At 39.5% G+C, this 14,133-nt stretch overlaps 1 pseudogene; it reads left to right on the top strand.

Annotated features, from left to right (window-relative positions):
- The first annotated feature begins 1,000 nt into the window (after positions 1-1,000).
- LOC137497025 (uncharacterized) lies at positions 1,001-9,156 on the top strand (annotated as a pseudogene).
- Positions 9,157-14,133: the final 4,977 nt, after the last annotated feature.

Below are 14,133 nucleotides of genomic sequence, written 5' to 3'. Positions count from 1 at the left end.
CTCTCCTTCTTCTTCGTCTTAATCTGTTTACCCTCCAGGGTCGGTTTTTCCGCGGACTCAGCGAGGGATAACACATCAAGGGCAGTGTCCTGGAGCTTCAGACTCTGGGTCGGGGGATACAACTGTGGAGGATGACGAGTACCTTGTCCAGGCGGCCTCTCCTGCTATGCTGAACAGGGGCCCTGCGGGAGGAGGGGAAGATTGGAAGGGATAGACAAGGAAGAGGGAAGGAAGCGGCCGCGCCCGTAAGTTAGGTCCATCCCGGCAGTAGACTGGAGGAGAGGAGGGAAACCACGGAAAACCACTTCGAGGATGACGGAGGTGGGAATCGAACCCACCTCTACTCACTTGACCTCCAGAGGTTCCGTGGACCCCGTTACAGCCCTCGTACCACTTTTTAAAAGTCATGGCAAAGCCGGGAATCAAACCCGGGCCTCCGGGAGTGGCAGCTAATCACACTAACCACTACACCACAGAGGCGGACTAACTGCCAATCAATGAATAAATTGATGGTTTCATAACGTAATTCTTACGCATGTAGAATCGGTATAAACTGTATACCGCAGTAGAGTAACTTTGTAGACTCTGTCCAGGCGGACATTCTGAGCCTTTCACCAGTCTAATGCGAGCGGCCGTCCGCTGTGCTAATCATGAAAAACAAAACGGAACCTATTAAGAATATTTTCCCTGCATATGTCGACGCCGTTTTATGTGGTGTCTCCCCCTCATTTGGAATGGTGTCATTCGGCGAAGGACGAAGATTTTTGAATTATTAAGTGTCTTATCATCGTCGGTGTACTTTTACTATCGTTTTTTAATATTTTATAACATCGTGTGCCTTTTAAGGCCTGTTTTCACATGTAGGACTGTGCTTCGGCTGTGCTTCGACCGTGCTACGGCGGTGTCGCCTACTGTGTCTTTTCACATGTAGGACTGTGCTACGACTGTGTTGTGGTCATGTGGTCCTTGTTCATTGTATCTGTGCTCACAGGTTGGAGACATGGATCCGAACGAAGAAGACGTAGTTATCGCCTGTGCAGCGTACATTGTTTTACAACAAAAGAAGAAGAAAAATAAGAAACGATACTGGGTTCATAAATTGTTTACAACGAGAGAAGAAGAAGGAGAGTTTCACACAATTTTCGGTCGGCTACGAAATGACCAAGAAAAATTCGTAAAATATTTTCGAATGAGTTACTCCAAGTTTGACAATTTGCTTCAACAACTGAAACCACATCTCACGAAAAAGAATTCAGAATGGAGGAAATCCATTAGTGCAGAAGAGAGACTAGCATTAACATTACGGTAAATAATATTCATAGGTACTGAAGTATTTTGATCGTACATCAGTGTACGTTTGGTGTAAATTTGGCACTTGCATGTCCACTAGCATTATACGCATATATATGCAGTTAATTAACATTGAAATGTACACTGAGTAGATATTAATATTAATTTTTACAAATTTTCCAGGTATCTCGCATCTGGAAATTCGCAGATCTCCATGAGTTTCAGTTACAGAATTTCCCCGACAGCTGTTCACTCTATAATAGTCTCCACATGTGAGGCTATTTGGGACATTTTGTCTCCACAAGAAATGCCCCAACCTACTGAGGAAATGTGGAAGAAAATATCTGAAGAATTCTATGATCTGTGGCGTTTTCCGAACTGTATAGGAGCTTTAGACGGAAAACACGTTGTTATTCAAGCGCCCCCAAGCAGCGGGTCTCTCTTTTATAACTATAAACATACTTTATCGTTCTTTTGGCATTAGTGGATGCCAAATACAGATTCATTGCTGTTGATGTAGGAGGTTATGGCAAGTCCAGTGACGGAGGACTATTCTCAAGATCAGTTTTAGGAAGATCTTTGGAAAACAAAACGTTAAATATACCAGGTCCTAAACCGTTGCCAAATTGTAATGAACCTGTTGTGCCTTATGTAATACTTGGTGATGAAGCTTTCCCACTGAAAACGTATCTGATGCGTCCGTACCCCGGATCCACAGCTCGCAGTGATGAAAGGCAGGCGAATTATAATTTCCGGCAGTCGAGAACACGACGAGTAGTGGAGAATGCCTTTGGCATTGCTGTCCAGAGACATAGGGTACTCTATGGAAGACTCCATATGCACCCAGAAAATGCTGAAAAAGTAGTGTTGGCAGTCTGTGTATTACACAACTATTTACTCAGTGACCTGCCAGTAGTAAACGATTACAAAGACAACAGAATACGTTCTGAGCAATCATTGTTTACTGCGCTACCACATGTTGGGGTTCATGGAAGTTTTGAGGCTACAAGAGTCAGGGAAACGTTTCGAGAATATTTCATGAATGCCAGTAGTATAATAGGCGGGTTCTGCCGCCACCACCACCACCACCGGCTCCCAGAGGCCTCCACAACCACCACCACAGCCAGAGGCCTCTTCCAGTGCTGCCAACTTAACCTAACTAGCGCGAAATTTGAATTGGTAAACAAAGCCACGTGCGTTTATTGACAGCCACGTGCTTTTTGACAGACAACAACGCATCGCTAACCTCAGTGCTGCCATCTTGACGGGCCTAAACCTCAGTGGTACCAACTTAACCTAACTAGCGCAAGATTTGAATTTGTAAACAAAGCCACGTGCTTTTTGACAGCCACGTGCTTTTTGACAGACAACAACGCATCGCTAACCTCGGTGCTGCCATCTTGATGGGCCTAAACCTTAATGCTACCAACTTAACCTCACTAGCGCGAGATTTGAATCGTTAAACAAATCCACGTGCTTTTTGACAGCTGTCATCCACCATCTTTAACCAAGAGAGCACCGTGCTGCCCTCTTTGTGGTGGTGGATAATTTGAAAAATTCTTTTTTGACAAGCAGCCATCTTTAATCCAGAGAGAATAGTGCTGCCCTCTGGTGGCAGGCAATTCCACTTGACAGCAGCCATCTTTAATCCAGAGAGCACCGTGCTGCCCTCTTTGTGGTGGCGGTAAATTCCACGTGCTTTACAAACTCACGTGCTTTTTTCTGGCAGCTGTCATCCACCATCTTTAATCAATAGAGCGCAGTGCCGCACTCTATGTGGTGGTGACAAATTCTACATTCGCCATCTTTAATCTACAGAGCGCCGCGCTGCACTCTGTGGTGGCGGACAATTTGAAAAGCTGCCAAGAGAGCATCGTGTTGGCATCTTTATTCTTTGACATGTGGTGTGGCAAATTCCACATCCGCCATCTGAGAGCACCGTGCTGCGCTCTTGACCGTAGTAGCGGACAATTTAAAAAGAACATGTCAAGGAATAACTTTGTTCTAAAAGAAAACAAGACTACAGTTCTGAACGGCTTGCGTAAGATAGCGATTGTTATAACCTCCTTTTCCCTACTCTGTTAAGGTATAGCTTTATCGAATACTTGAAGATTATATTACAAAATAAGTGATTAAGATTATAATCGAACACTCTACTCGATACAACATATGATCAGAACATTGAATGATGTGTTTGGGGTGCACCTTCGTTCTAAGAGAATCGAACCCGAGACTGCCGGGTGAGAGGCAAGCACACTAAACCAAACCGTAGGAGTCGGCAATTCTCTTTCTATATAATAATTTCGTGTGGCTATTTCTAGCCAAGTGCAGTCTAAAAATAAACCCTAGTCTTGTTACATCAGGAAGGGTAACTGGCTAAATCCTGGTCTTTCAGCGTCAGGAAGGACAACCGGCCGTGAAACAGATTCTTGCGATTTAAACTCTTGCGTCAGGAGGGGGTACTCGGCTGTAAAACATGTTTTTAATCCCAAGAGAATCGAACCCGAGACTGCCGGGTGAGAGGCAAGCACACTAAACCAAACTGTAGGAGCCGGTAATTCTCTTTCTATATAATAATTTCGTGTGGCTATTTCTAGCCAAGTGCAGTCTAAAAAAATAAATCCTAGTCTTGTTACATCAGGAAGGGTAACTGGCTAAATCCTGGTCTTTCAGCGTCAGGAAGGGCAACCAGCCGTAAAACAGATTCTTGCGTCAGGAAGGGCATCTGGCCGTAAAATAGGTTCTTACAATTAAAAATCTCATGTAAAAACAGGAGGAGAGCAGCGGCTAGCTGCTTCCTAGTGCATTTCAGGTGTTATGCCTTACGAGTAGCTATGTACTAGCACTGGATTTAGAATAAGCAGACTCTAGAACGAGAAAAAATATCTGGGATGTGTTTTTGAAGCATGCCTACACACACGCGCGCGCAAGCTGCATCCGGCTAGCCAGCTCCTACCTGGAATGCGTTTGCCTCAGCAGAGTACGAAGTCTGCTGCACGCGTACAGTTCGCATTAAAATTATTAGCAGCTTCTCGAGCTGAGCTCAAACCTTCCCGTTTAATCATAGTACAAATACGTCTGCTTGTAGAACTTGTATATTTCGGTACCTCAGCGTTTCGTGTTGTTGCTAACAGGTATGGGGTACTGTGGATGTAGACTTAGCTTAGTAAAACTCACGACAATGTCCGACCTCAGTAGGTTGAACCTTGGTTTCTTCCGAACATTGCAACTTTAGTCTATTGATAAATAGTTGTGCTCTTCAATCCTCATGCTATAGAAGAGGCCAATCTTATAATTTCAAACTTACAACCATGTCCGACTTCTATAGGTTGAAACTGGGTTTCTTCCGAACATCGTAACATTTAGCTAATTTCTATTGATGAATAGTTGTTCTCTTCAATCCGCATGCTGTAGGAGAGGAAACTCACATCTATGTCCGTCCTCTATAGGTTAAAACTTGGTTTCTTCTAAACATCACAACTCTAGGCTAGCTGACTCGCGCTTTGGTTTTTTAGCACTCTAGGATTAGAATGTGTAGACATGGTAGAGGTTAATCTTATAATTTCAAACTTACAACCATGTCCGACTTCTATAGGTTGAAACTGGGTTTCTTCCGAACATCGTAACATTTAGCTAATTTCTATTGATGAATAGTTCAATCCGCATGCTGTAGGAGAGGAAACTCACATCTATGTCCGTCCTCTATAGGTTAAAACTTGGTTTCTTCTAAACATCGCAACTCTAGGCTAGCTGACTCGCGCTTTGGTTTTTAGCACTCTAGGATTAGAAGGTGTAGACATGGTAGATGTTAATCTTGTAATTTCAAACTTACAACCATGTCCGACTTCTATAGGTCGAAACTGGGTTTCTTCCGAACATCGTAACATTTAGCTAATCTCTATTGATGAATAGTTGTTCTCTTCAATCCGCATGCTGTAGGAGAGGAAACTCACATCTATGTCCATCCTCTCTAGGTTAAAACTTGGTTTCTTCTAAACATCGCAACTCTAGGCTAGCTGACTCGCGCTTTGGTTTTTTAGCACTCTAGGATTAGAAGGTGTAGACATGGCAGATGTTAATCTTGTAATTTCAAACTTACAAATATGTCTGACCTCTATATGTTGAAACTTAGTTTTTTCCTCGAACATTGCAATCACGTGCTAACTTTCCAAGGCTCGATCCACTGCAGAACTCTTAAATTCTGACACCTCGGTATCAACAGCAGGTTCGATCCCGGCTTAAATACGTCAGCCTGCAGAACACAGCGTAAGACCCTCAGGAGAGCTCTTGTTGCATAAACATTTCGTTCCTTCTGTACTGCAAACGTCTGCAATTCATGATATCCGCTTGGTAACAAGGAGCATATTTACTCGCTGCAGTCTGCGTGAAGCGCTCACAGTTCTTTGTATGTGTTTATTACGTGCACATCTCCCGTCTAAGTACTGTCCGCTGTGAATATTATTCTTCAGCCTTCAACTTAAGGTAAGCCTGAACTGTTAGTTACTGTTTGCAAAGCAACATCTACGCTAGGTAATAAACATTACATTCATATATGTTTGTTCTTTTCTTTTTAGGTACAACTAGAATATTATCATTCGAGTTACAGGCTTGAAAGTACGCATTTTATTCATCCGAGTAACAGTCTGCAGCACGTACATTTTAGGGTATGTTTTTGAACTTTGAGTTGTAAAGATAGCTAGGCTAGCTGATGTACCCTACACTACATTCATATATGTTTCTTCTTTTTAGGTACGACCAGAATATTATCATTCGAGTTTCAGGCTTGAACGCACGCATTTTATTCATCCGAGTAATATTCTGCAGCACGTGCATTTTTAAGGTATGTTTCGAACTTTGAGTTGTAAAGATAGCTAGGCTAGCTGACGTACCCTACACTACATTCATATATGTTTCTTCCTTTTTAGGTACGACCAGAATATTATCATTCGAGTTACAGGCTTGAAAGTACGCATTTTATTCATCCGAGTAACAGTCTGCAACACGTGCATTTTTAAGGTATGTTTCGAACTTTGAGTTGTAAAGATAGCTAGGCTAGCTGACGTACCCTACACTACATTCATATATGTTTCTTCTTTTTAGGTACGACCAGAATATTATCATTCGAGTTACAGGCTTGAAAGTACGCATTTTATTCATCCGAGTAACAGTCTGCAACACGTGCATTTTTAAGGTATGTTTCGAACTTTGAGTTGTAAAGATAGCTAGGCTAGCTGACGTACCCTACACTACATTCATATATGTTTCTTCTTTTTAGGTACGACCAGAATATTATCATTCGAGTTACAGGCTTGAAAGTACGCATTTTATTCATCCGAGTAACAGTCTGCAGCACGTGCATTTTTAAGGTATGTTTCGAACTTTGAGTTGTAAAGATAGCTAGGCTAGCTGACGTACCCTACACTACATTCATATATGTTTCTTCTTTTTTAGGTACGACCAGAATATTATCATTCGAGTTTCAGGCTTGAACGCACGCATTTTATTCATCCGAGTAACAGTTTGCAGCGCGAAGATTTTAAGGTATGTCTGACCTCTACAGGTTGAAACTTGGTTTCTTCCAAACATCGTAACTTTAGTCTAATGATAAATAGTTATTCTCTTCAATCCTCATGCTACAGAAGAGGTTAATCTTATAATTTCAAACTCACAGCCTTGTCCGCCCTCTATAGGTTGAAACTTGGTTTCTTCCGAACATCGTAACTTTAGTCTAATGATAAATAGTTATTCTCTTCAATCAGCATGCTGTAGAAGAGGTTAATCTTATAATCTCAAACTTTAAGCAATGTCCGACCTCAATAGGTTGAAACTTGGTTTCTTCCGAACATAGCAACTTTAGTCTATTGATAAATAGTTATTCTCTTCAATCCACATGCTGTAGAAGAGGTTAATCTGATAATTTCAAACTCACAGCTATGTCCGACCTCTATAGGTTGAAACTTGGTTTCTTCCGAACGTCGTAACTTTAGTCTAATGATAAATAGTTATTCTCTTCAATCCTCATGCTATAGACGAGGTTAATCTTATAATTTCAAACTCACAGCTATGTCCGACCTCCATACGTTGAAACTTGGTTTCTTCCGAACATCGTAACTTTAGTCTAATGATAAATAGTTATTCTCTTCAATCAGCATGCTGTAGAAGAGGTTAATCTTATAATTTCAAACTTTCAGCAATGTCCAACCTCAATAGGTTGAAACTTGGTTTCTTCCGAACATCGTAACTTTAGTCTAATGATAAATAGTTATTCTCTTCAATCAGCATGCTGTAGAAGAGGTTAATCTTATAATTTCAAACTTTCAGCAATGTCTGACCTCAATAGGTTGAAACTTGGTTTCTTCCGAACATAGCAACTTCAGTCTATTGATAAATAGTTATTCTCTTCAATCCACATGCTGTAGAAGAGGTTAATCTGATAATTTCAAACTCACAGCTATGTCCGACCGCCATACGTTGAAACTTGGTTTCTTCCGAACATCGTAACTTTAGTCTAATGATAAATAGTCATTCTCTTCAATCCTCATGCTATAGACGAGGTTAATCTTATAATTTCAAACTCACAGCTATGTCTGAACTCCATACGTTGAAACTTGGTTTCTTCCGAACATCGTAACTTTAGTCTAACGATAAATAGTTATTCTCTTCAATCAGCATGCTGTAGAAGAGGTTAATCTTATAATTTCAAACTTTCAGCAATGTCCAACCTCAATAGGTTGAAACTTGGTTTCTTCCGAACATCGTAACTTTAGTCTAACGATAAATAGTTATTCTCTTCAATCAGCATGCTGTAGAAGAGGTTAATCTTATAATTTCAAACTTTCAGCAATGTCTGACCTCAATAGGTTGAAACTTGGTTTCTTCCGAACATAGCAACTTTAGTCTATTGATAAATAGTTATTCTCTTCAATCCACATGCTGTAGAAGAGGTTAATCTGATAATTTCAAACTCACAGCTATGTCCGACCTCAATAGGTTGAAACTTGGTTTCTTCCGAACATCGTAACTTTAGTCTAATGATAAATAGTCATTCTCTTCAATCCTCATGCTATAGACGAGGTTAATCTTATAATTTCAAACTCACAGCTATGTCCGACCTCCATACGTTGAAACTTGGTTTCTTCCGAACATCGTAACTTTAGTCTAATGATAAATAGTTATTCTCTTCAATCAGCATGCTGTAGAAGAGGTTAATCTTATAATTTCAAACTTTCAGCAATGTCCGACCTCCATACGTTGAAACTTGGTTTCTTCCGAGCATCGCAAATTTAGTCTAATCTCTATTGATGAATAGTTGTTCTCTTTAATCCTAAATGCTGGTTAATCGTTAGTAATTAAATTTTTGTATTTTTTCTTTGCGACTCGAGGAAAGGATATTGAGTTACTATATTTTTAACAACAAGAGTGCTTCGACTTTGTTAGGTATAGAACATTTATCTCTTTCTGTTTGCTTTTAAAAACTTACAACAATGTCTGACCTCTATAGGTTGAAACTTTGTTTCTTCCGCACGTTGCAACTTTAGGCTAATCTCCATTCATAAATAGTTGTTCTCTTCAATCTTTCATGCTGGTTGATCGTTATTAATTAAATTTTTGTTTTTTCATTGCGACTCGAGGAAAGGACAATAAGTTACTATAGTTTTAAGAACAAAAGTGCTTCTGCTTTGTTAGGTATAAAACATTTATGTCTCTCCGCCTGCTTTTTAAATTTACGACAATGTCTGACTTCTATAAGTTAAAACTTGGTTTTCTTCCGCACGTTGCAACTTTAGGCTAATCTCTATTCATAAATGGTTGTTCTTTTTTCAGGACTTGAAGTCAACATATTTCACTGCTCGCAGTGTGATGTAACTTTTACAAGACGAGATGACTTCACACGTCATTTAAAAATAAAACATAGTAAGGCATCTACTACGTTCTCCTGCGAGCAGTGTGAGGCGACCTTTACGAGGGTAGATGCCCTTACGCGTCATGTTAAATCAAAACACCCTAGCATAACATCCGCTTTATGTGATGTTTGCGGGCTGTACTTCGCTAATGTAGAGCAATACCAGGCTCACTTAGCAGAGGTACATCAAATATCTACTTGCCCTCAGGTAGTAGGGAAAAAGCGTGCAGCTACTGATGTAGCTGTAGAAAGTACTAGTAGTAAAAAACCTAGGAAAAATGAACTTCAAACTATTTACTGCGAACACTGTAACACTGATGTACCTTCTTCACATTTTCAGGGGCACTTACGCAGTAATGAGCATAAAAATAATGCTAGTAGAAGTGGCTGTAATGCAAACATCGAGGAAATTAATACTGCATTTAAAAGCAGGATTTTTAGTTGTAGAATTCGCACCAGTCAAAAGTTTCAGAGCACTTCAAACTTTTTAAATTGTGTTCAACCGGATGTACAACAGCTTCTCGCTAAAACTTTGTCCAATGAAAATTTATTTGAAGTTAATTTTGAACTTTTCGCCTTGTACATTAAAAGCACGGATGAATCCGAAATAACGGACATTAAATCATTTAATACGAAAAATTTCGTCATAAGTCAGTCAACTAATTTTGGTGATGTACTTAGGAATGTCTCGAACATTATTTCAACTAAGAGCGAGGAATTTCAGGAAAAGGAATCAGGGTGGGCTTTAGTTGAAATAATGTATCTAGAAGTTAACATCAGTAAGTACAATCCTATGCGAGGATCTTCTCACATCGAGCTGCCGACATGGATTCAGCAAAGAAAAGCTGTTGTAAACATCCAAAACAATGACGAAGCATGTTTTGCATGGGCGGTGGTGTCGGCTTTAAATCTTGCTAAATCGAATGTAGCGAATAGAACATCATCGTATCCACACTATTCAACGCAACTGAATATCGATAGTATAGAATTTCCTGTGCAGTTAAAGGATATTAAGCGCTTTGAGGAACTAAATAACATTAGCATTAATGTGTATAGTGTAGAGAAAAAGTCTGTAGTAGGTCCTCTGTATTATACATGTCATAAGAAGAGTACTCATGTTAACTTACTCTATATCGAAAACAGTGAGAAGAGCCACTTTTGCTGGATGAAAAATCTTAGTAGACTTGTCGGTAGTCAGTTGTCAAAAGATAGGTGTAAAAAGTGGCTATGTGATGGATGCTTGCAGTATTTTAGAACTGAAGATCAGTTAACGAAGCATTCCAAGAATGACTGCAATCATGTACGTACAGAGATACCTACTACAGGCAATAATGTTTTAAAATTTACAAATTATGACAAGCAGATATGGGTACCTTTCGTGATTTATGCAGACATTGAAGCCATCCTCACGCCATGCAACACATGCTCACCTAATCCTGACAACTCTTTCACTAATACTACGCACATGCATGTCCCGTATAGCTTCGCGTATTACATCAAGTGTATTTATGATAGTACGCTTAACAAGTTAGAGCTGTATCGAGGACCTGATGCTGCTAAAGTATTTTTAGAAAGACTTGAAAGTGATGCAGTTCGTCTTGGTCGTATTCTAAATAGTAATATTCCTATGAAGCCACTCACCGAAATTCAGTTAAATGATCATGAACGTGCTACAGAATGTGGCATTTGTGACGGGGAATTTTCCGATAATGACCTTAAAGTCGTTGATCATGATCATTTAACTGGTTTCTACAGATGTGCCGCTCATAATAGCTGTAATCTTAAGTACAGAGTTCCTAAATTTATTCCTGTAATTTTTCATAACTTATCTGGTTACGACTCACATTTCATCATTTCACAATTTGGAGCTTCAGATGAAAAAGTAGATATAATCCCTCAGAATAAAGAGCGGTACATTGCGTTTGCAAAGTCTGTAAAAGTAGATGCGGAGCATTCTATAAAACTGAAATTCCTTGACTCGTTTCGCTTTATAGCGAGTAACCTCGATAAACTTTGTAGTCATTTACAGCCAGAACAATTTACGGAAATTCGACGCGTTTTTCCTGAAGAAGCGCAGTTTAATTTACTTCGGCGTAAGGGTGTTTTTGTTATGAATATCTTGACTGCTTAGAACGCCTCGAAGAACGTGCCTTAACATCGAAACAATCCTTTTACAGCTCGCTGAATTCAGCTGATATCAGTGATGATGACTATTTACATGCACAACATATCTGGGAGCAGTTCCACATTCAAACGCTGGGTGGTGAATACTCCGACTTATATTTAAAGACGGATGTACTTTTGTTAGCTGATGTTTTTGAAAATTTTCGCTGTGTTTGCAAGAAAACCTACAGCCTTGACCCATGTCAGTATTTTACTGCGCCTGGGTTAAGTTGGGATGCCATGTTAAAATACACGCAGGTGAATTTGGAACTGCTAACCGATATTGATATGGTGCACTTTATAAAATCGTCTATTCGAGGCGGTCTAAGTCAGTGTAGTGGGCGGTATTCTATGGCAAATAATAAGTACATGCCGAGTTTCTATTCTAGTCAGGAATCTCAGTATATTGTTTATCTCAATGCTAACAATCAGTATGGGTGGGCAATGAGTCAGCATCTACCGGTGAGTGGTTTCCGCTGGCTAACGCAGTGCGAAATTGATGCTTTACAGCTGCACGCCCTAGGCGATGAAGCTGATAAAGGCTATTTCCTCGAAGTTGACTTACAGTATCCTAAAGAGTTACACACTTCTCATAATGACTTACCGTTCTGCCCTGAAAATATGAAGTCCCCGTACATCGCATCAACGACGAAAATGCTAATTGCTAATTTGTGTGATAAATCTAAGTATATCATTCATTACCGAAACGTAAAACAGTGTTTGCAGCATGGTTTGAAGTTATCCAAAATTCATCGCGTACTAGAATTTAATCAGTCACCGTGGCTAAAGCCATATATCGATCTGAACAATAATTTAAGAACGAATGCGGTTAACGAGTTTGAAAAGGATTTCTACAAGCTCATGAATAACAGTGTGTTTGGTAAGACTATGGAAAATGTTGACAAACGCGTTGATGTAAAATTGATTACAAACTGGGAAAATATTAAGAAAAGGTATGGTGCTAACTATTTAATAAGTAAACCAAATTTCCACAGCTGCACTATCATACATGAGAATTTAGTTATTATACAGATGAATCGTGTTAAGGTTAAGTATGACAAACCTACCTACGTCGGCTTTGCAGTACTTGAATTGGCTAAAACACTCATGTATGAATTCCATTACGATTATATGATGAAGAAGTACGCGCATAATGCGCAATTGCTCTACACAGATACCGATTCGTTTATTTATCAAATCAAAACTGATGACTATTACAATGATATAAAGCCAGACTTGGGTAGGTTTGATACTAGTAACTATCCTGCAAATAATCAATATCATCTACCGCTAGTGAACAAAAAGGTTCTAGGTAAAATGAAAGATGAATGTGCTGGAAATATTATCGATTCATTTGTAGGTACTAAATCCAAGTCATATTGCATAAAACTCTTAAATGAACTACAAATAAAGAGATTGAAGGGGATTAAAAAGAATGTCGTTCAGAATCAGGTAAGTTTTGAAAACTATAACAATTGCATTAAAAGTAATCCACCTATTTTGCATAAGCAAATGTCTGTCATTAGAAGCAAGAAGCACCAGTTGTACACTCATTTAATTAGTAAGGTAGCCCTTAATAATGTTGATTGCAAACGGTTTGTCATTCCAAATTCTACCGACACTCTAGCCTGGGGGCATAGTAGTATTGATAGGTACTACTTTACATAAAGCGGATGCATGTGTGTGTGTGTGTGCGTGTGTGTGTGTGTGAAAAACATTATGCTAGAGGTGTGTACTTTGTAAAATATATACGTTAAGCTGTCTTACATCACAATTCACTGTACATATTGTATAAAGATATTAAGAAGTACGCTAAGAGTGTAGTACAGCAAGTTTAAACTTGTACATTCAAGAATTGCGTCGAGGATAGGAGAAGTACGCAAACATCACTACGGTAAAATGATTCGAGATAAAACTTGTACATACAAGATGTAAATAAATAATGTAGAATTAGCATATTCTTTTATTTTAGATTAGGTATTACCTTCTTCCCTCTCCTTATTTGCAAGATAGAGTTCTGTTTATTACTCAAAGAAGAAAAGCAAGAAAAAAGGTGTTGAGCAGATTCGTATGTTATTGTCTAGTTCGGTAAGAATGTTGAGAAGAGAATTTTTTTCTTTTTCTAAACAGTGTTTGATTCTAGTCTTACAATGCAGTGTTCAACAACATCGAACTCTAGTATGTATATATGTTTTTGAACGGTAGTATGTGTTCAAGTCTAAACTTGCAGGTACGCGATATGCGTGCTGTCTTATGTGTAAGATCGCGTTGTATGTACGATAAAGCTATGCCTTAACAGAGTAGGAAAAGGAGGTTATAACAATCGCTATCTTAGGCAAGCCGTTCAGAACTGTACTCTTGTTTTCTCTTAGAACAAATCGATGTTCTGATCATATGTTGTATCGAGTACAGTGTTCAATTATATTCTTAATCGCTTCTTTTTAAATTGTCCGCTACTACGGTCAAGAGCGCAGCACGGTGCTCTCAGATGGCGGATGTGGAATTTGCCACCACCACATGTCAAAGAATAATGATGCCAACACGATGCTCTCTTGGCAGCTTTTCAAATTGTCCGCCACCACAGAGTGCAGCGCGGCGCTCTGTAGATTAAAGATGGCGAATGTAAAATTTGTCACCACCACATAGAGTGCGGCACTGCGCTCTCTTGATGAAAGATGGTGGATGACAGCTGCCAGAAAAAAGCCGTGAGTTTGTAAAGCACGTGGAATTCACCGCCACCACAAAGAGGGCAGCACGGTGCTCTCTGGATTAAAGAT

Source organism: Anabrus simplex, chromosome 1 (genome assembly GCF_040414725.1).
Source record: "Anabrus simplex isolate iqAnaSimp1 chromosome 1, ASM4041472v1, whole genome shotgun sequence".
Lineage (NCBI taxonomy): Eukaryota > Metazoa > Arthropoda > Insecta > Orthoptera > Tettigoniidae > Anabrus > Anabrus simplex.
Note: the sequence above shows the minus strand (reverse complement) of the source record. Positions and strands in the feature narration are given on the sequence as shown.